We start from the raw sequence: 22644 nt of genomic DNA, 5'->3' as shown, positions 1-22644 counted from the left end.
AGAATTCTAAGCACATTCCATTGCTCAGAGCGTTTTGGTTGCCATAAGCTAGCTCTAACCCTAGATGAGTATTATTCTCAGATTGAAAGTGAGAAAGAGATTACAGGATTAGTTAGAACCAGCAGTATTTTTCAAAGTGTTTCCTGCAGAACCTAAGATAAGGGATTTATGCCAGGCTCCAGGGTAGCTCATGCCTATCATCCTAGCGACTCAGGAGGCTGAGATCTGAGGGTCCTGGTTCAAAGCCAGCCCTGGCAGGATAGCCTGTAAGATTTTTATGTCCAATTAACTACTAGAAAAGCTGAAAGTGGAGCTGTGGCTCAAAGAGCTAAAGTACTAACCTTGAGCAAAGAAGTTCAGGGACAGCACCTTGGCCTGAGTTCAAATCCCAGGAACATCATCAAATAAAAAGAAAGAAAGCGAAAAGGAGGCAAGGAGGAAGGAAGGACGGAGGAAGCGAGAGAGGGAGGGAAAACACTGGAATGCTAATTTTAAAAACTACTTGAACTGATTGGCAAGTTTAGTAAAGCCACTGGATGCAGTTACTTTTTTGAAAATCAATATATATCTGTATTTTTATGTATTACTAGTGAACAAATGGAAGCTAAAATGATAAAATAAAAAACAATAGTATACCCTCCTTGAACACTTGTTTGTTAAACTTGTCATTTAAAATATGATGTAAAAATCAACATTAATAAATTCTTTAAAAAAACAATAGTATTTATGATACCATGAAAACTAAAACAGGAACAATACTGTTAAAGGAAGTATGAAACTTGCATGATACAAACACCACACACTAATGAGAGAAATGAAAAAAATATTGCATTGAGAGCTAGAGTGAATTCATAGACTGGAAAATTGAATATTGTTAAGGTCTTGGTTCTCCCCAAATTGGTCTTTTAATCAACAATGTCCCAGTGAAAGCACCAGGAAGTATTTTGGGTAGAAGCTAATTCCAAGATTTACATAGAGAAATTGAGGATCTAGAATAGCTGACACATTTCCAAAAGAAACAAAATGGGAACATTTATACTAATTGACCCCAAAACATTCTATAAAGGACAGTAATAGAATTCAGCCATTTAAAGAAACACATTGATATAGGTAACAACATGGATGAACCTGAGAAATACTACTAAATGAAAGATCCCAGACAGAACAGGCAACATCATATGTAATTTTATTTATTTAAAGGCAAAACTGATGAAAATCTTGAAACAGTAAATTATAAAACTATTTTTTAATTCATAAAAGAAAATTGATTCATAAAACAGAAAGTTATCATAGATTACACAGTAAAAAAGAAAAATATCATTTAAAAGAAATCATTTTAAAAGAACCAGAACTAAAAAACATCACAGCTTGAATTTTGTCTCATCTCTATAGATATTTCTTCTCTAATTCAAAATGTTATAATGCATAATAATAAATTGGAAAAGGCTTCAATTCATCCTATGATTCCAACACAATTTGAATACCAAAACCTGATAAACATTCCAAAAAAAAAAACTACAGACTTGTCTCAGGATTTTCAATGCAAAAATTTAAGTCAAATTGTTAGCAAGGAAAATACAGCAATATATCAAACCTATGCTGTGTGATTAAGTAGAGACTTCATAATCCTGATTTGATTTTTGGGGTGCTTATCTTGGGGCTAGGTGCTGTCCCCCCACACCCACTTGAAGCTAGCACCTGAGCCACGGGCTTTTTGGTGTTTAATTGGAGATAAAAGTTTTACAGACTTTTCTCCTCTGGCTAGCATTGAACCATGATCCTCAGATGTCAGCCTTCTGAGTACCTAGGATTACTGGCACCCAGTTTATTTCACACAATTTAAATAGCCTACCTATGGCTATACTTACCAGTAGGAGAATAAATGTTATCTGTTTTTCGATTTTGTTGGAGAAGTAAAATATAAATAGAAAATTCTGGATGTCTTATTTGAGTTGTTAAAATATGATAGACTGGATGGCTTATGGACTACAGAAATTTTTATTTTTTTTTTACCATTCTGGAGGCTAGGAGATCCAAGATGGAAGTCAAATGTAGGCAGATTCAGTGTCTGGTATGGCTTGATCCCTCATAGGCCAATGTCTTCTCATTCTGATCTGGTGCAGTGAGAGGGGTAGGTGGTCTCCTTTGAGGTTCTTTAATAAGAACACTAATCTCATTTATGAGGCTCTGTTTTTATGACCTGATCTCCTTCCAAGGACCCCACCTTCTTAATGCCTTCACTTCCTAGGGTACAATTGCCACATAGGCTGATGGGGGAAGAAAGTACAAATATTCATAACACAGTGTTGGCTTCTGTCCAATATGTTTCCACTGACAGACTTCAGTCTGAATCTCTGCTGTGCATTGCTATTCTCCAAAAGGATGTGGTTAACCTCTGTCAGCTTCCTTCCCTCACACCCATCTTCCTTTCTAACGAAGTCTCAGAGGACTAGTAGTTTCTAAAAAAAAAAATAAAATAAAATAAAACAAAAACACCTTTGAACAGCACTAGATGAACAAAAAAAGAAACTTGTCAGACAAGAAACAAAACCAAAACTAAAGTTACCAGATTCTTCCTCACAAGTCTCTGGGGGACTTTTCAGCTACTAAAAGCCCATGGCTCAAGATTCAAGAAGAGCTAAATTTTAATTTGGAGTCTAAAGGTGGAAAAGATCAACATTCCAGGTCAGGAATTTAGGCAGAAAGTTACTTGTTCTCAACCATTTTTTGTTCTATTTTGGTCTTTACCTGCTTCTCAGCCTTTGTTCTATCTGGGTCTTTATCTTGATTGGATGAGGCCCAGCCATGTGGCAAAGGACAATCTGAGTTACTCAGGCTACCTGGTCAAATGTTAATCTCCTCCAGAGATGCTCTCCCAGACATACCAAGAAGAATGTGGACTGGATATCTGGGAAGCCCATAGTTCAGGAAAGTTAGCAAATAAAATTCACCATCGTGTCCATATTGTCCCCCTTTTGCCAATGAAGAAACAAAAGCTGAAGTGATTTCATCCAAATCATAAGGCTAACAAGATAGAGCCTAACCTTGTAAGTAGATCTATCTGAGACCCAACAATCTCAGCCTGACAAACTGTGACAAATAATTCAAAATATAGACCAAAGAAAAAAATATCAGTAATAACAATCCAGGCTTTTATGAATCAAAAATGATGTATACTACCTATTAGTGTTGGGCACAAACTAAACAAAACTTCCTCAAAATAAAGGCAAATAAATAAACTGATTATTGATTAAAAAATAAATAGGTTCAAACTAATTAGTGGTGAGAAAAATGCAAATCAAAAATAACTGCACCTCCCTATCTGATTTAAATCTTACATAAATGACTTGCAGACTGCTTTGTCCTTGGTAGTCTATTTTAAAGTGTTCGTATGGGAAACAACTAAATTTTACTTTCTGAAGGTGACTGTATTACAGTTTTCCTTTTTCCTTTGAAATGGAGAGGACTCTGGGCTGCTCAAAAGGAGCCCAGGCTGCAGCCTTGGCAATAGATTTCAATCTCCAATTCTGGGTGACACAGGGAACTTCTGCAAGATCAAGTCATCAACGTTCTAAATCCCCAATCACGCTGGCCTCCACGCTATAAACCATTGGGGCAGCCAGCCACGGATGAGCCTAAAGGTTAAGCATATACCATTGACCTTAGAGGATGGAGTTAGCACATCATTAAGTACAAACTTGCCTGAGCACACCAAAAAGTGCCTTGGGAGAATTATTCAAGGCTTAAAGGTTCCACCCACATTTGTTTGACACAAAAATCAATACCTTTCCCCCCTATCTTTGTTTGCCTGGATTACATTTTACTGCTAAGTAGTTCTTAGGACATCATTTAAATTTCTCGTCTTTCATTTCACCGGGCAGTGTGTGACCAAGGGAAAATAGGAATATGCCTTTGTTTCATTTTCTTAGAGATAGATGATACGAGAAACATGAAAAGGATCATTTGTACAATGATTCTGTGTCAGTACACAGACTGACAATTCACAATCCTGTAACATACACTTTTTCCCTTGGTCTGAAACTGTCTTCACAATGCTCCTCTTAGGGAACAGAGAAGGAAGAGGTAATTCCATAAGTAGCATGGTGACAACCAGCTATCCATTTGGGAGAAAGAAATCAAATCCTATGTTACACATACATTAAGAAAAAAAATGAATCAATCTCCAGGGGGCTTATCTTTTCAAATGGAAAAATTACTAGTAGTAGTAGTTAATAATAGGGAAACATTCTTAATCAGGTCCTGAAAGATACTTAACCATGTGTGTGTGTTTGACTGTATTACTTCTAAATAGAAAAGGAAAAAAGAAAGAAAAGGAAAGAAAAATCATGATTTAAATAAAGTTGAATTTACCTAACCTTGGCATAATACTTGCTATGTGTCAGGAACTGTGACAAATGCTTAAAAAATAATTGAAAAGAAGGAAAGTTTGTTTGGGCTCATAGTTTCAGCAGTTTCAGCCTTAGGTGGCTGGTTCTGTTGTTTCTGGACTGTGGTGAGGAAAGCATGGTGGTGTTAAGCACTGCAGGGCAGGTTTACTTACTTCAGTGTCAGCCAAGAAGCAGAGAGAGAAAGACCCAGAGGGGAAGTGTCTGTGGAGACAAGATATATTTTTCAAAAAACATACCCATTTCCTCTAAATATCCCCCCTTCCCCATTTCCACCACTTCCCAATAACCATGTCTTAAAATTATGAATTCATCAAGGGTACTGTGAGCCAGTCACTCCTGTGATCTGGCCACCTCTATCAGAAACCAAAAAAGCTCTATCTGAAAAACCGGAACAAGTATTTACAGAATATTTGACACAGACAGAGTAATAGTAGCAGAGGACATAGGAGCTTTTACAAATCAACATGAAGGCTACCACATATTAAAATAGAAAAAAAACTCTAAAAAAAATCAGGCAATTATAAAGGAATGGCTATTGAGAAAAGTAAACGAGCTAGGAACATAGCTTAGTGGTGAAGTACTCGCCTAGCACGCACAAAGCCCTAGGTTCGATTCCTCAGTATCACATACTCAGAAAAAGGCGGGCTGTGGCTCAAGTGGTAGAGCTATAGCCTGAGAAAAGCCCAAGGACAGTGCCCAGGCCCTGAGTTCAAGCCAAGGACTGGCAAAAAAAAAAGAAAGAAAAAGAGAAAAGTAAACACACTCAATCTAATTAATGGTAAAAGGGAAGGTAAATCAAAACAACAAAGCCTCATTGTTGATCCCATATCAGATTTTAGTTTTATTTAGTATGATATCCTGCCTTAGTCACTTTCCTCTTCTGTAATAGAGTAGGACAACTTGGGTCATTTGTAAACTGCTTGCAATTCTGGAGACTGGGTGGTCCAAGGTCAAGGAGCCACGTCTAGTGAGGGCCTCCTGGCTACGTTTAAACATGGCAGAAGTTAAGCAGGCATGTGCAACACAGAGATAAATACCCATGACAAACATATTCTTTACTTCAGGATGACAACTGACAGAGGCTGTGACTGTGACATTAATTCTTGACCTACCCATCTCTTAACATCACCATGACCATTAAATTTCAGTGTAAATTTAGAGAGAACATTCAAATGATAGCATACTTTGTGTGAACTGTGATCCAGAATATATATATGTAAAATGATATAATCTAATGTATTTCAGAATATATATGTACATATATATATTCTCCCTATTTGCAGAGAATAAATCTGTTCAAACCTTAAGAAAGGGTTCGACTTAGAGGTATCAATCAAAATTTAAACACGTAGCTAGTAAACTAATTAGGAAGCCTACAGAGTGGGAGAAGATCTTCACCAACCATACAACAAAGGCCTCATATCTAAAATATATCAACAGCTCAAAAAATTGAATCAATCCAAAACTAATCTCCAAAGTAACAACCATCCCATTAAAACATGGGCCAAAGACTTAAAGAGAGTCTTCTCTGAAGAAGAAACAAAAATGGCCTATATTCACATGAAGAAATGCTCAACATCTCTGGTCAGAAAAGAAACGCAAATCAAAACAACTCTAAGATTCTACCTCACTCCAGTTAGAATGGCCAGGATCAAGAAAACTAATAGCAACAGATGCTGGAGGGGATGTGGCCAGGAGGGATCCCTACTACACTGTTGGTGGGAGTGCAAACTCGTTCAACCACTATGGAAAGCAGTATGGCAGTTCCTCAAAAGACTAAACATAGAGCTCCCCTATAACCCAGCAATTCCACTACTTGGCATTTACTCAATCATCCAGAAACAAAGACATACTAAATCCACCAGCGCAACAATGTTCATTGCAGCACTATTTACCATAGCAAAGATATGGAACCAACCCCGATGTCCTCAGTTGATGAGTGGATCAACAAGATGTGATACTTATACACAATGGAATTCTATGCTGTTGTCAGAAAGAATGACATTGCCCCATTTGTTAGGAAATGGAAAGACTTAGAAAAGATCATATTAGGCCGGGAGTTTGGCCTAATGGTTAAAGTGCTTGCCTAGCATGTACGAAGACCCGGGTTCAATTCCTTGGTACCACATACATAGAAAAAAATCCAGAAGTGATGCTGAGGCTCAAGTGGTAGAGCTCTAGCCTTGAGAAAGTCCAAGGACAGTGCTCAGGCCCTGAGCTCAAGCCCAGGACTGGCAAAAAAAAAAAGAAAAGAAAAGATCATATTAAGTGAAGTAAGCCAGACTCAAAGGAACTTAGGCTCAATGGTCATAATCATTTGTCATAATCAGTAGAAATCTTGGGCTCTCCTAGCAGAGATTTGCAATAGAGCAAAACCTTGATACAAAAGGCCATATAGTAGGACGCTAAATGAAAGGATCTCTAGGATATAGAAACATAAGCCGTATAATGAATGATTGTTGTTCTTATGGTACTATGTTATCACTCATCTCTTTTGCTGCCCCTTGGTTATCTCATATTGTTACAGTATCTCACTTTGTTACCTGATATATCAGATATATTTGTATTTGGTTATCTGAAATTGGATAGGGAAGGGGGGAAAACAAGATGAGGGGCAGGGGTTGGGGGGAGGGAAATGGGGACCAAGACATGTATCAATGTGTGGGAATTAATGCACCATCTATCTGGCAAATATCATGTAACCTTTCTATTAATTACAATAAAAATATATGAAAAAAATTTAAACACATATTCTTTTTGACCCAGCAGTCTATTTAGGTATTTCTCCTACATAAACACTTAGTTGTACAAATAGCTCTACAAAAACATTAACTGTGCTAGTGAGAACAAAGTATAAGAAACTTGAAATAACCATCAGATAAGCAAGTTAAATGACAGAATATAATTATAGGAAAAATATGTGGCCATTAATAGGACCAAAAAAAGTGGGGATATAAAATATATTCATATTATGGTCTGGTTCTCTATGAATTTGAAGAGTTTATTGGAGAGTTTTACAGAAGAATATAGGTTCAAGGAGGAAGCATATGGACCCTGCCTCTGAGATATTGTTACTTTCCTGGGGCTTGATCTAGGCTCCTGAGCACATCCTTGCACTTTTTCCCTCAAGGATAGCACTCTGCCACTTGAGCCACAGAGCTACTTCCAGCTTTTCTATGTATATGGTACCAAGGAATGGAGCCTGGGTCTTCATGCATGCTAGGCAGGCACTCTACCACTAGGCCCAGCTCCCAGCCTGAGCTATTGTGACTTTAACAATTTGCTTTTCTCTACCCAGAGTCAGATTTACCATGAAGCAAATGAATTCTAAGCTTCAGGGCTTCTAACTTGAATGAACCTCCCTCAAGACCTTGGAAGAGGCTTTAGCTATGTGTTCACATAGTCATATGTTTTTGCAAATTTGCTAAAGTAAAATAATACAACTTCAATCAGTTAAGACAACTATTTCAGCTGAGATGTCTCTATCACACTTCCTCTTGTTTCCTAAGCTTCAGAGTTCTCATTCTGCCAAAGTTTTCTCCTAAGGCAAGCCTTTTAGCACACTTTGACTTCTATTCAAACTCTCTATCTTTTCTTTATTGTTACTATTACAGGTCTTCAATCCCTTATCTGCAATTCCAAAATTCAAAACAAGTCATGAACAGTTCTTTTCTGCATTCTTTTTGCAGCAAAACTCAATTTGATCAGAGCTCATTTAATGGAACAACCTGACCTGAATTGACATGAGATTATTAAAGATTCTGTTTATCCCACTTAAGAGCGAGAATGTATTTTTTTTTGCTACAGAAATAATTATGCCTTTGATTGTGGGGTGTTGCCCAGTCCATAGGGAGTTTTTGAGTAGTAAATTCAGAAAGAGAAAATGCGCACAAAATGAGAGAGAACAACAACCAAAAAATAAGAACTGATCATAAATAGACTTTTCAGGAATCATCTGAGAAATGGATAGACCCCAGATCCTTCTCTGAAGGGTCTAGAGGATGATCTTTCTGTCAAAATAGGTAAATTGTTAAGAGCTGAATTATTTTAGGAGACAATGAGATTAAGGTAGACTATCTATAATGAAATATAAATCTTTATTGCCCCTAATCCATGTAGCAAAGATATCAAAACATTATGAATTCCATCTCTTTCTTCAAGTAGCATTTCAGGTGGGGAGCACTGGCCTACAAGAGTAAATGTTGACATAATCAGAGTAGATGTATCTGGTGGAGTGAAGAGTAGTGCATGGAGGAAGAGAGGATAGGTAGAGAGATGTGCAAATGCACATCTAGAAGGCCTGGACTACTGAGTAGTGAAATTAGGAGGGAAAATGACTAAAGCTATAGAAATAATGGCCGAGACATTTTGCAAAATGGATGAGAAAAATAAATCTAGAAACACAAACACAGTTACTACTATATCACTACTACAAATTAATAAAATTAAATAAGTCTTGGGCCAGGAGTTTGGCCTAGTGGTTAAAGTGCTTGCCTAGCATGCATGAATACCCAGGTTCGATTCCTCGGTACCACATACATAGAAAAAAGCCGGAAATGGTAGAGGCTCAAGTGGTAGAGCTCTAGCCTTGAGAAAGTCCAAGGACAGTGCTCAGGCCCTGAGCTCAAGTCCAGGACTGGCAAAAAAAAAAAAAAAAAAATATATATATATATATATATTAAATAAGTCCTAGACATATTGTGATTAAAAATGCCAGAGTCCTCTAAATCAGTCAAACCAACAAGTAAACAAAAAGATCTTACAAGCAGCAAAGAGAGAAAAGACAAGGCTTCTCTAACAATACCACTTAGATGAACAGCAAAAATGAACTTAGCGGGTGGTAAATTACTTTATCTTCAAAAGGCGAAGCAAAAACCAGATACCACACAGAGTTATCAGTGCAGCTTGGTGCTAGGCACTTGTGTAGCATGTATGATGACCTGCTTTCCATCACACACACACACACACACACACACACACACACACAAATACTAGCCTACAATTCTGTACCCAGAAAAGCTAAAGTTTAAAAACTATCATTGTTGGGCCGCAAGTTTGGCCTAATGGTAGAGTGTTTGTCTAGCATGCACAAAGGTCCAGGTTCGATTCCTCGGCACCACATACATAGAGGCTGAGGCTCAAGTGGTAGAACTCTAGCCTTGAGAAAGTCCAAGGACAGTGCTCAGGCCGTGAGCTCAATTGCAGGACTGGCAAACAAACAAACAAACAAAAACTATCATTGTCTTTTAAGAATAATTGCAAGACAGGTACTGGTAACTTATACCTGTAATCCTAGCCAGTCAGGACGATGAGATCTGAGAATCAAGGTACAAAGCTACCCTGGGAAAACAAATCTGTGTGACATTATTATTTAGTTGTACAAAAGGATCACAAATCTGTAAGTCAGGTTATGAGTACAATGCTATCTGTGAGACTTTTTTTTTTGTCAGTCGTGGGGCTTGAACTCTGGGCCTGAGTGCTGTCCCTGAGCTCTTCAGCTCAAGGCTACCTCCCTACCCCTAGAGCTACAGTGCCACTTCCAGTTTTCCAGTGGTTAATTGGAGACAAGAGTCTCACAGTCTTTAGTGCCGTGGCTAGATTTGAACTAGACTCTTGAATAGCTAGGATTAGGGTGTGAACCACCTCACCAAGCCTCTGTGAGACTCTTAACCACCAAAAATCTGGAAGTAGAGGTATGACTCAAATGGTAGAGTGCTAGCCAGGAGCAAAAAAGTTAAGGAGCAATACCCAGGCCCTAAGTTCAAGCCCTAGTACCAGTATGAAAGGAAGAAGAAGAAAAGGAGGAAGAGAAGGAGCAGGAGGAGGAGGAGGAGGAAGAAGAAGAAGAAGGAGGAGGAGGAGGAGGAGGAGCAGCAGCAGCAGCAGCAGCAGCAGCAGCAGCAGCAGCAGCAGCAGCAGCAGCAGCAGCAGCAGAAGAAGAAGAAGAAGAAGAAGAAGAAGAAGAAGAAGAAGAAGAAGAAGAAGAAGAAGAAGAAGAAGGAAGAAGAAGTGGCAGAGGAGAAGGAGGAGGAAAAGAATAAGAAGGAAAAGGGAACAGGAGGAAGAATAAGAGAGAAAAGGATGAATTAATTAAAGAGAATAGTTTCTGTCTTCGGTGAGATGACTACTATTTCTGTCTACTATTGAAATGAACTATCACAGCAAGCTATGTTGGTACACACCTGTTATTTCAGCACTAATTTGTGGAATCATGAGTTCCAGGCTAACTCTGAGTTACACACTGAGACTCTGTTGGAAAACAAAAAAGTGTCCAAAGTTTCTAGAAATTAAAAATATGAAAGTTAATATAAAACATAATGCAAAAGGAAAAGTCAATGATCACACTTGACATGACTAAAACTCGAAATATAGTTAATGATCCAACTGGAGGAATTCCCCAAAACACAGCACAAAAATAACAAAAGGATGAACCTTTTAGAGAAAAAACTTAATGAGTCATAGTTAATCATAGTTCATGTAGATCAAATCCTAACAAAAATTGTGCAAGGAGACAACAAAGAAGATGGAAGCATATCAACCAAGAGAATATCTCCGTGAAGTAAAAAGCTTAAATGATCAGATGCAAAAGATTCACTAAACATCTTTAGAAATGGAGGAGCCAAAAACCATGCTGTTTGGAGGTAAAATGAAATTCTTTTAAGTTCTCAGAAGGTGCCTGTGCGTTTAGTAAGCAGTAAGGAGTACACAGAAATTACTTATCTTCAATGGCAAATTAAACTGGAATTGGACTTCTTATATGTAACATGGAACAACAGAAATCAGTAGAAAAACAAATCCTTTAAGTCCTGAAAGAGGAGGACTTTGAATTAAAATGCTACTACTAATAAGTAAATAAATTAAGTAAGTTGAATAATGGTCACCCTCGATGGCAGAAAAAGACAAAACTAGCGTAAAAGACAAAGCTAACTTCACACCTGCTCATTGGCAGGACATTCCAGGCCTGCAGCGCTTTATTTATTGACTATGTGTCCCTCCTCACATCTGTGAGACGTGGAAACTCACTACCGGTTTACAAGACCATCCGTTTTGAACAAGACCATCCATCATGAAACGGGAAGGAGTGATCAACATCCCCTCAACTGCCATACATTCTACCAGGTCAGCAAGTGAGAATCACGGTTGACAACACAACTACTGGCCTCAGGTAGCAAATCCATCCTTCCAGCTGCTCCCATCCATATGGATTCAATGATCTGCAGAGAGTGCAGGCCTCTTCTTACTGGGAGTGTCTGCTCTTACACTGCCATCCAGACTCCATCCCCAAACTACCGTAAGGTAAGCTGACAACCATTTATCTCAGCGTCATCTGGTAGCCAACTGCTGACAAAGAAGGAATTGGGCCCATTAGTGAGCCAACAGATGTGATGAAGGGAAAGGTGTTCTTATCTGGAAGAAATTAAAGATTTAAGATGTAAGATGGGGGGAGGGAGAATAATGAAAAATAATTTAATCATTAAGTTAAAGCCAGATGGAAACCTATTAGTGATATTTTCCCTGGGAAAGGAAAGCTGATGCTGTCTCTGAGGGTCCAGAGTCACCATTTCCTAAAACATAATCTTAGGACAATATTCTGTAACCTTTCTGTTAGTGAATGAAGATACTCACTTGAATTTCTAATTTGTCTGGGCCAATGTGAACAGCGATGAGGGTTTGAAACCTTGGCTTAACAGCACTGGGTTAATTGTAAAGAGGGAAGCTAATACCTCAGTGGAGGTAGTAATAATAATATATCTTAATTTGTAGCTTGTCTCGATTTTACGACGGAAATTACTCTCACTGATGGATTATGAAATAGGAAAGGCAAATGATCACAAAGGAAAAAAATCTTTATTGAAGAGTTATCTTTAAATTATAGTGATTTGGCAGCTACCCTAATTACACCACACACATACAAAGCAAACTTAGAAGTTGCTCTCTCTATCCCAAACTCCAAGGGATCACCTGTGTTCTCTTGGGGTGATGTCCTCTGTAAGGTTGGATTCTTGTTAAGACAAGCAGCAGGGGAAAAAACGAGGTAGCTGCCCAATCTTGAGTTGTCAGGTGCTCCAGGAAGGGGTTTCTCCCAATCACAGGATACTGATGGTATGTCACTACTGAGTCACATTGGAGAAAGAACAACTGTCCAGGAAGGGACATGCCTGAGAGAGATGGAAAGCACACAGTTGGCATCATCTTTTGGCAGGGAATCACCCTATCATGAGTTCCCTCTCTGATGCATTGCCCGTGCTTTCCTACGCTGCTGGGCATTGGATGGAGGAGAAAGGAAGGGAATGGGAGGTTTGTAGATTGCTTTCCCAGGCTTCAGTGGTAGTGACACTGGACCAGGGGATGACAGAAAGACAAAAGAGAGAAGCTTGACTATCCCTCACCTTTTTCTGAGTCTCTGCAGCTCCTTGGCCTGCGGCATCAGTATCCATCAGCAACCCTTAATGGTTGCTTCACCTCTCAGCCAAGCTCCCTGATTCTGAGCTATGGCAACACTTCCTGCCCCCCACCCCCTCACACACATTTCCTTCTGCCTTTCCAGTTGAGGGGTAGTTTCCTGCTGCTCCTAATCTCCAGGTTGCTTTTCAGCCCCTTTTTATTTTTTAATCTTTTCAGCAATTTCTCCATCCTGTGCAACCAGTTCTCTGTACTAAATTCTCTCTGATTTCAGTAAGAGTGATTCTTTCTTTCTATTGGACCCTTAATGACAGTACTCAGAGCAGAAGGCAGAGCCTAACAATATTCACAGTTGTGCAGGTATAAAAAGAACATGGCTCTGGATGCCTGTGGCTCACCCCTGTAATCATAGCTACTTAGGAGGCTGAGAGCTGAGGACTGTGGTCCAAAGCCAGCCCAGACAAGAAAGTCTATGAGATTCTTATGTCCAATTAACCACCAACAAAATCAGAAAGTGGTGCTATGGCCTAAAGTGAGCGAAAGAGCTTAGGGGCAGTGCTTAGACCTTGAGTTAAAGTCTCATGACTGGCAAAAAATGTGTGAAGGGCAACACAGGAATTTATCGTGTAACAAAATAGACACTATTTCTAGACTCTAACAAATTACAGTACAATAATATTACCAACATGTCAATTTATGAGTACATATCTTGATCAGTCTCACCCCTTTCATCTTTCTCCTCCATCCCTTCCAACCCAGCCCTTCCCCTCAGATTTTTCTAGTTTCTTAAACTATGCATTGAACATTTTAACGACATTCTCCCTTTTCCTTTTATTTTCTCGTGAGTATGATTTTGTGTATACTTCTAGAAAAGAGATCTTAATGAAGCTTAATGCAATGATTAGGCCTACGTAAGGGAACTTGGCCATTCTTGCATCTTTAGAAAGAGTGGTATTTGGGGCCGGGAGTTTGGCCTAGTGGTAGAGTGCTTGCCTAGCATGCACAAAGACACGGGTTCAATTCCTTAGTACCACATATATAGAAAAAGGTGGAAGTGGTGCTGTAGCTCAATTGGTAGAGCTCTAGCCTTGAGAAAGCCCAAGGACAGTTCCTAGGCCCTGAGCTTAAGCCCAAGACTGGCGAAAAGAAAAGAAAAGAGAAGAGAAGAAACAGTAGCATAGTGCCAAACTGAAAGTTTGTGAATTATTTAATATCAAGAATAAGATAATCTGGGGTGGGGAGTTTGGCTTAGTGGAAGAGTGCTTGCCTAGCATGCATGAAGACCCGGGGTTCAATTCCTTGGTACCACATACATAGAAAAAAAAGCCAGAAGTGGTGCTGAGGCTTAAGTGGTAGAGCTCTAGCCTTGAGAAAGTCCAAGGAGAGTGCTCATGCCCTGAGCTCAAGCCCAGGACTGGCAAAAAAAAAAAGAAGAAGAAGAAGATAATCTGACCATAGCTTGCCTATGAGTGCTTCAATCTCCCAGTTAAACAACACTGAAATCTTAAGTAGGATCATGGGGGATTTCATGCAATACATTAGAAAAAACTTAGATAAAAACAGCAACTAACTGTAAACTTGTATTACTATCAACCCAGGACATTGCACTTGCTAGGCAAGCACTTTGCCACTGAGCTGCATCCCATCCCTACTATCATTTTTTAAAGAAGTGACTGAACCAGAAATGGACAAATATAGGAATATTAGATGCAAATACAGCACCTGTTGATTTCAAGGGGAACTATGCAAAGTATTTGAGTAGAGTTTGTTTCTAAGCCTCTTCACTTGGCTCAATAATTTAGGTTTTTAGTTATATTTATGTTTCAGTATACCCTTGAAATAGCTCCCACAATGGATGTATTTCATGTCTTGACTCATCAGGCATCTTAAACTGTTCTCTCATTCTCTACATAATTTTTTTTATGTTTCTGGCTTACTAAAATGACCCCTGGTCATCCACAAATCCTCTAATCCAAGGCTTATTCATTTTTCTTGCCTCTGATATATGACTTTTAACTGGAAATGAATCTTTTTTTTAATAATACACTACTCCCAAGCATCACTCTCAACATCAGAGGGTGGAGAATTGAGTATTACTTTTTAGATTTAGAAAAGCAACTTGATGATATTCGTATTTGAGGTGATCAACCAGAAGAGTTTATAACTCTGCTCTCAAATATCTAAAAATAAGAGCTGACTCTCAGTTCAACTCTTATTTTGATGCAAAGATTTTTTTTTTGCTTTCTCATGTTCATTGGAGTTAGCACATATTTTTTTTTCAACATGGAACACTCTTGCCTGTCACTGGTGGCTCACACATTTAATCCTAGATACTCAGGAAGCTGAGTTCTGAGAATCGAGGTTTGAAGTCAGTCTGTGCAGGAAAGTCTGTGAGACTCTTATTTCCAACTAACCACCAAAAAGCTGAAATTTTGTGGCTCAAGAGGTAGAGTTCCAGCCTTAAGCAAAACAACTCAGGATCAACACCCAGTCCCTGAGTTCAAGCTCCAGAACTGGTACACACACACACACATACACACATACACGATAATAAAAATACAATTTAAAATAGCTTTATATATCTACAGGGATACAAAATAAAACCTCTGATGTGGCATAGGTTTATAATCAAAAACTTCTTTCAGCAGAAATAGTTAACATCAGTAGCTGGCTAGCAGTTGAAAGATGATATTAAATATATTCATCTCTGTGAAGTCTATAAACAAAGAAATATTAAGTAATTCTTACAAGTATCCTGCTGTGACACCAGCTGATCAGTTGTAACAGCAGCATTTCTACTAATTTTGCAAGTAAGAAAAAGAAAACATGGGATCATTTCACCTTCTAGAATGAGTGTGAATAGTTAGCAACAAGCTTACAATGACACAGCCAGCTATCAAATCACAAATGTCATTTTAGAATACTAGCACTTGCAAGCTAAAGGATGAGTGCTAACCTGGGCCAGTAGAGAAAATAAACTTATTAGGAGAATGCATTAATAGCAAATCAGTTCTGTAGAGAATGTCTTCCACTGCTACATATCAAGGTGTCTCTTCCACCATCTTTCTCAAGAGAACCCCGTAGGAAAACACTCATCACTCTAATTGTATCGTTTCTGTATTCACCTTCTAAACAATGAGTTGGTTTTGTATGAAGCAAAACAATTCAGGTTGCCTTTTAAAATTAAACTCTAAGGAACTGAAGAATTGGAAATGCAGGGTTTTTTTAATTGGTAACAAAGAACACCAGAGGTTCACAGCTACCATGGTATCATGACTTCCTTTTCATGTCTTTTCTTTTTTGGTAGTTAAATATACAATTTTGTAAAGGGGAAATGCTATCCAGTTATTCCCCAAAGTAATATACAAAACCCCAAAATGATTTTCCCATAGTCCAAGTATGATAGAGACAACATGAAAATAAAAAGCTAGGAATTTTTAGAAGCTCAGTCTTTTGTGTAGATATTCCATTCTTTTAGTTGGTTAACTAAGAAGAAACACTGGAACCATATATATATATATATATATATATATATGTGTGTGTGTGTGTGTGTGTGTGTGTGTGTGTGTGTGTGTGTGTGTGTATATATGTGTGAGAGCAAAATTAGAAACTTGTTTTTTTTCCTTCTGTAAGGTTAAGGTACAAATAAGGAATTATGCAGTAAGATTATAAAGGAATCTAACCATGCTTTTCTGAGCTGCTTTATGATTTCATAATCATGGTTAATCTCTGTTGATTATACCACACTTAATTATCAGAACATGGAAAAGATAATGGAGGATTTGTCTAGCAATCATACCTCCAAATGTAATTCTGGTTTCTTTTTAATATAATGATATTGTGATAATTAAGGTGCTGTACAGAAGGGTTACAAATTTTAAAAAATAATGAGTACATTTCTGTTTGGGGACATAGCCACCCCTTCTTTTGTTTCTCTCTAGTTTCCCTCTCCCATCCCTGTCCACAAATTGCATAGGTCATTTTCCACATAGTGTATTCTGAATCAGGATTGCATTTATTCACCCTCCCTCCATCCTTTTCTGTGCACTCTCCCCACGAAAAGACCCCAAAGCAAAAACAAACTGCACCACCATCACCCCCAACAACAACAAAACGAGAAAAACTTGTTTCCATTTCCTGAAATTCATGAAGATAACATGACAGCAAAGGTACTGCAGGTATTTTCAGGAAAGCTTATTTCTGTTCAGGAACCATGAGATATACAAATTTTTTTTCTCTCTGGTAAATGAGAAGGGAATTAATTTTTTGCAAAGCACTTAACATATAAAGTAAAAAAATATTTGAACACATTGAATGTTGTTTATGTCAAACCCTCCTTTCTTAAATTAGCCTTCAAAAGTTCTATTGGATCCATACTAGCTAAAAAAGAAAAAATCACAAATATTTATAGCCCATTTGGGGAGAGGTGAAAGAAGATAGAATTTGGGTGTTGTGTTTTTGTTTTTATTTTTGTTTTCCATAATGGGCTTGAACTCTGGGCCTAGGTGCTGTCTCTGAGCTCTTTTGCTCAAAGCTAGTGCTGTACCACTTTGAGCAACAGCTGCACTTCTAGAAGATAGGAAGGAAAGAAGGAAGGAAGGAAGGAGGGAGGGAGGGAGGGAGGGAGGGAGGAAGGAAGGAAGAGGAAAAAGAAAGAAAAGGGATCATCTACAGATAGATGGAACAACATGAATGAATCAAAGCGTTACACAAAGAAAAGCCAGACATCAAAGACTTCTGTTCTTCGATTTTATTTAGATGAAACTTTAAAAAGGTAGACCTATAGTAACAGAAAACAGTGGTTGGTTGCCAGCAACTGAGGGGGAGGAAAGAAGATTGGCTGGATTCATGGGGGAGAAGTTTTGGGTGTTGGAAATATTCTATATAGTGATTGACTCCTATTTTTCAAAGTCCATTGCACTCTATTTAAGCTGAATGATATATATAGTAATAAAATATATGGTTTTATGTGTGTATATATATTACCATTAGATTTCAACAAAGCAGATTTTTTTTGTTTGTTTGTTTTGTGGGTCATGGTGCTTGAACTCTGCCTGGGCTCTGTCCCTGAGTTCTTCAGCTCAAGGCTACCGCTCTACCCTTGTGCCAAGCCCCACTTCCCATTTTCTAGAGGTTAATTGGAGATAAGAGTCTCAGGTCCTTTTGTGCCTGTGCTGGCTTTGAACCCTGGTCCTCAGATCTCAGCCTCCTGAGTAGCTAGGATTACAGGCATGAGCCACCACACCTGGCAAAGCAGACTGTTTTTAAAATACACATTCAAATGGTGCTCTCACTATTGATAGTTAATACTCTCTGGACATTGTTTTCAATGTCCAAAATTTCATTTGCTATAAAGTAATGGAATAGAAAGCAGTTTTAAGCCATTTCTTCATTCAGCCAGCCAGCCAGCCAGCCAGTCACCCATCTAATACAAGAGGGGAGTTTTCAGCTATACAGTAGAAAAGTTCATTTCAATACTATATAGAAGCCAAACCTCAAATTCTACAAGAGTAAGTCCTTGTGCTCCCATTTTGTCTTCATCATCATTAGAAAACCTTAGAATTTTCTAAGGACACTTTCTGTTTCGTTTTCTTTAAAAGAAAGATAAGACAATGCCTATGTGCCTCTGAGCATGTAAAACAATATTTATTGAAATAAACTCCAAGAAATGGAAACAAGAGGTACTTTTCCTTAAAAAAAGAAAACAAAAGAAAGAAAAAAAGTATAACTTGCCCAAAAGATTTTGTCAGTTATATCTACAGATATTTAATTTAAATTAAAACTCAGAAAATGTTTTAAATATTCATTAATTCATTTTTTAAAAATCCCAGTGAATGTTACTATAAACAACATTGGGGGGATGGTATTGGTGTTTGAACTCAGGACCTTTTACCTGCTAGGCACTCTACCACTTGAATCATGTTCCCAGCCCTTCTTGCTTTAGTTATTTTCAAGGTAGCGTCTCACTTTTTTCTTTTGCCAGTTTTGGGGCTTGAACACAGCACTCGGGCCCTGTCCTTGGGTTTTTCTCAAGGCTAGTGCTCTACCACTTGAGCCATAGGACCACTTCTGGCTTTTATTTTTGTATGTGGTTCAAAGGAATTGGCCACTAGGCCATACTCCCAGCCCCTGGGGTGTCACATTTTGTTGGAGCAGGCCTGGACCATGATCTTCTCTTTCATATTTCCTGCTGTATCTGGGGATGAATGGCATGCACTATCACATCCAGCTGTCTCTATTGAGATGAACCTTTTGCCTGAGCTATCCTCTCAACATCCTCCTCCTAATCTCATGAGGCTTCCAAACTGCTGGGATTATAAGTGTGAGCCTTTGGGGTGGGCTTACATGACACATTTTAATGAAAGGTAACTATATTTCCCAAGATACACACAAAAAATCAATGATAAGAGTATTATTATTTTCCATGTCTTTTAAATGTCTGGCTCAAACTCATTCTCACATTCGTTTCTTCATTCAATCACATCATGAAGCTTCTGGAAATTTCCATGGCACAATACCAAAATATAAGGGAAGGTAGAGAAAGTTTGAACCTCACAAAGCCCATAGAAAGCTTTGAGGTCCCAGAACTGCTGTCTAATGCAAGTATGCAACAGCTCTTTGTCTTTTTGTTTTGTTTTATTTTTAATGCAGAGATTCCATTCTCCTATGAATTTTGGTGCTGGTCATTCCTCAGTCTCTTGAAGAGAATTGGAAATGTAAATGCCAATAGATACTTAAATCTGTGGATGTGTCAAATGACATCTTTTCATTTTCCAGTCCTGGGGCTTGAACTCAGGGCTTGAGCACTGTCCCTGGGCTTTCTCAAGGCTAGAGCTCTACCACTTGAGCCACAGTACCAGCTTTTTCTATGTATGTGGTACTGAGGAATTGATCCCAGGTCTTTGTTCATGCTAGGCAAGCACTCTACCACTATGCCAAACTCCCAGCCTAAAATGACATCTTTCTTTTTTTTTTTTTTTGCCAGTCCTGGCCTTGAGCTCAGGGCCTGAGCACTGTCCTTGGACTTTTCTCAAGGCTAGAGCTCTACCACTTGAGCCTCAGCACCACTTCCAGCTTTTTTCTATGTATGTGGTACCGAGGAATCGAACCCGGGTCTTCATGCATGCTAGGCAAGCACTTTAACCACTAGGCCAAACTCCCGGCCCCCTAAAATGACATCTTAATATTTGCGTGTGTATAACCTGTGCATACCCTACTGGATACTTTAAATTGCCTCTAAATTACTTACAATACTTGATTCAATGTGACTGCAATGGAAACACTTGCTGTCCTATACTGTTTCTGGAATGATGACAAGGGAAAACTTCTGTACACATCCAGTACAGATGTTCCTTCACCTGTATGTGTTCTGTTCATGCTCAATTGAATCTGTAGACATGGAACCTGTGCATATAGAGGGTTAATAGTATGCTGTGTGTGTATGTGACTCTGTGTGTATATGTGTGTGTTTGTGTGTGTGTTTGCCAGTCCTGGGGCATGAACTCAGGCTTTAGGCAATGTCTTTGAGCTTTTTTTTTGGTGGGGGGGAAGGGGCCTCAAGGCTAGTGCTCTACCACTTAAGCCGTAGCTCCACTTCTGGATTTTTAGTTGCTTATTGTAGATTTTAAAAAAAAAATCACATGGGCTTTTCTGTCAAGGCTGCCTTCGAACTGTGATCCTCAGATCTCAGCCTCTTGAATAGGTAGGATTACAGGCATGAGCCACCAGCCCCTGGCAAAGAATATGAATTATTTAAAATATTGTGAGATCTCTTGAAGAATTTACAGCATGATAAACTCCAGTCTGAGAGCTTGGTGTCTATTCTTGGGTATTAATTCTCCTTTCCCCACTGAAATGTTTATCATACACCCACTTTTCTATTTAAGAGCCTAGAGTTGAATTATTCAGAAATGCCTATGGAAGGAAAGAAAAGAAGGAGAGAAAAAAAGTCAAGGAAGAAGGGAGGGCAGTCATGTGACTTCTAAGAGTTCTTAAGAGCTAAGAGATGTATAGAAACATCATCTAGCCCCATTCTAAAAGTTGCAGGCTCTAGATTCCATGATAAGTAACCTCACAACTCAACAACTGCCAAAACAATATACAGCACCCAACCCAATATACAGGAGACAACTTAATTCTTGGGGATCCAAAACTGAAACACTGTTCTACTCACTGATCCTTTATGAGTAAGGGAGGAATCTGAACCACTGCTTCCAGTGAGAAAAAAATAATAGAAGGAGGAGGCAAAAGATTCCATGTGGAAACTGTTCTGGGTGTCACAATGTAAGAAAAGTGTGCCACTCACAACATCTTCAGAACTTAGCTCCATGCAAAAGAAAGTCCAGTTGTCCTATGATGGGAGGAGAAGGGTTCTGTCTCTTCACTCTTTCCTTTGTTTCCTCTTTCTCCTCCTTTTTCTCCTTTGCCTTCTCCTTCTTCTTGCCTACAACAGATTCAGCTTTGCTTTTGTCTTAGATAGATGCTCCAAGATGTGGATCTTCAGTACAGGTCCCAAGAAACCCAAACAAGCTCTGGTTGCATTGTTTGCCTACATTTGGTTTCTCTATCCACACATAAACTAACACAACAGCCTGAATAAAATTGAATTGTTAGTCATCCACAGTATTTCTAAGTGCCTTGCAATTGCTGTTTTGAACTTCACTAGGCATTATATTAAATATAAAGAATTATATTAAATATAAAGTTGTCATATTAAATCTAAACTATATTGAATCAGAAGTCTGTTCTCTACAGACAACTGTATATCAATCCAGCCAAGGTGCCCAGCCAAGGCAATTGACTGGTATGTCTGCAGTGGAAATCTGTATACACGTGATTAGTGAAGTTTGTTGAAAGCTATTCAGAGTAGAAGGAGTAGAGAAAGTAGTACTTCTTTAGACAAGCCATCCGAGGCCTCGAAAGAAACATATATTTCTGGCCGGGAGTTTGGCCTAGTGGTTAAAGTGCTTGCCTAGCATGCATGAAGACCCGGGTTCGAGTCCTTGGAACCACATACATAGAAAAAAGCCCGAAGTGGTGCTGAGGCTCAAGTGGTAGAGCTCTAGCCTTGAGAAAGTCCAAGGACAGTGCGCAGGCCCTGAGCTCAAGCCCAGAACTGGCAAAAAAAAAAAACATATATTTCCTATTCTACCAAAATTTATTATGTCAGACAATCATAAGACGTTGGCAAGTTATTAGGGTCCCAGGGGACAGAAATGCTCTCTTAAAAAAAACTGAATTCTCACAGTGGCATTTAATAAGTTTGTTTGGCATCACCAGTTGAGGCTTATCATGTCTGGCTCATTTGAAAATTATTTCACATTAAATGAGTTACTTCTTAAGAGAGGAATAAAGAAAGGGAAGGGGGAAAGTCATCTAGGAATGAAAGAAATGCAAAACACAACTAACTGGGAGAAAAATGTTTCTAATCCAGCTCTATAAATGTGAACTCACACATCCCCCCCCCTTTTTTTAAAGCAGACCATCTAGAAACCAGTAAAGCCTGTATATTTCAATATACCCACACCATTGCCAGCTGTCTCTTCAAGGGTCTGGCAAGACCAGCCCTTGGGAACTAAGTCCATTTCTTTTATTCCTAGAGACATACAGTGCTCTCTTTTTTTGAACTAGGATGGTGACTTTATGAGAGTGCTGTTGTTTTATTTACTCTCAATTAATCATGCTCCACTGTAAACAAAGTGTCTGTTTTAGTTCTTCTGACAATTGCCCACTTGTCAACATCTCCCTGAAGTACTGTCAGCATCTGGCTCCAGCAGGAAGTCTCTACATGAGAAGCTCTGTTTGTCTCAGTAAACTCAAGGTCTCAGCCTTT

The 22644-nt window shown here is 38.7% G+C and overlaps 1 protein-coding gene across 7 annotated transcripts in view; it reads left to right on the top strand.

Annotated features, from left to right (window-relative positions):
* The window catches only part of LOC150046401 (uncharacterized), a 172041-nt gene that overhangs the window by 131235 nt on the left and 18162 nt on the right, over positions 1-22644 (top strand). For 2 of the 7 annotated variants that reach the window (XR_016539681.1, XR_016539680.1), the window contains exon 1: positions 11368-11705. The exons of the other annotated variants lie outside the window; for them this stretch is intronic. The gene's annotated coding sequence lies outside the window, so the exon portion shown is untranslated. Of the gene's footprint in view, positions 1-11367; positions 11706-22644 lie in introns of those variants that run through there. 7 annotated transcript variants of the gene reach the window in all.

The sequence above is a fragment of the Megascapheus bottae genome, chromosome 25, assembly GCF_031878675.1.
Source record: "Megascapheus bottae isolate mThoBot1 chromosome 25, mThoBot2.hap1, whole genome shotgun sequence".
NCBI lineage: Eukaryota > Metazoa > Chordata > Mammalia > Rodentia > Geomyidae > Megascapheus > Megascapheus bottae.
The sequence above is the reverse complement of the archived record's forward strand: the minus strand, read 5'-3'. Positions and strand labels throughout refer to the sequence as shown.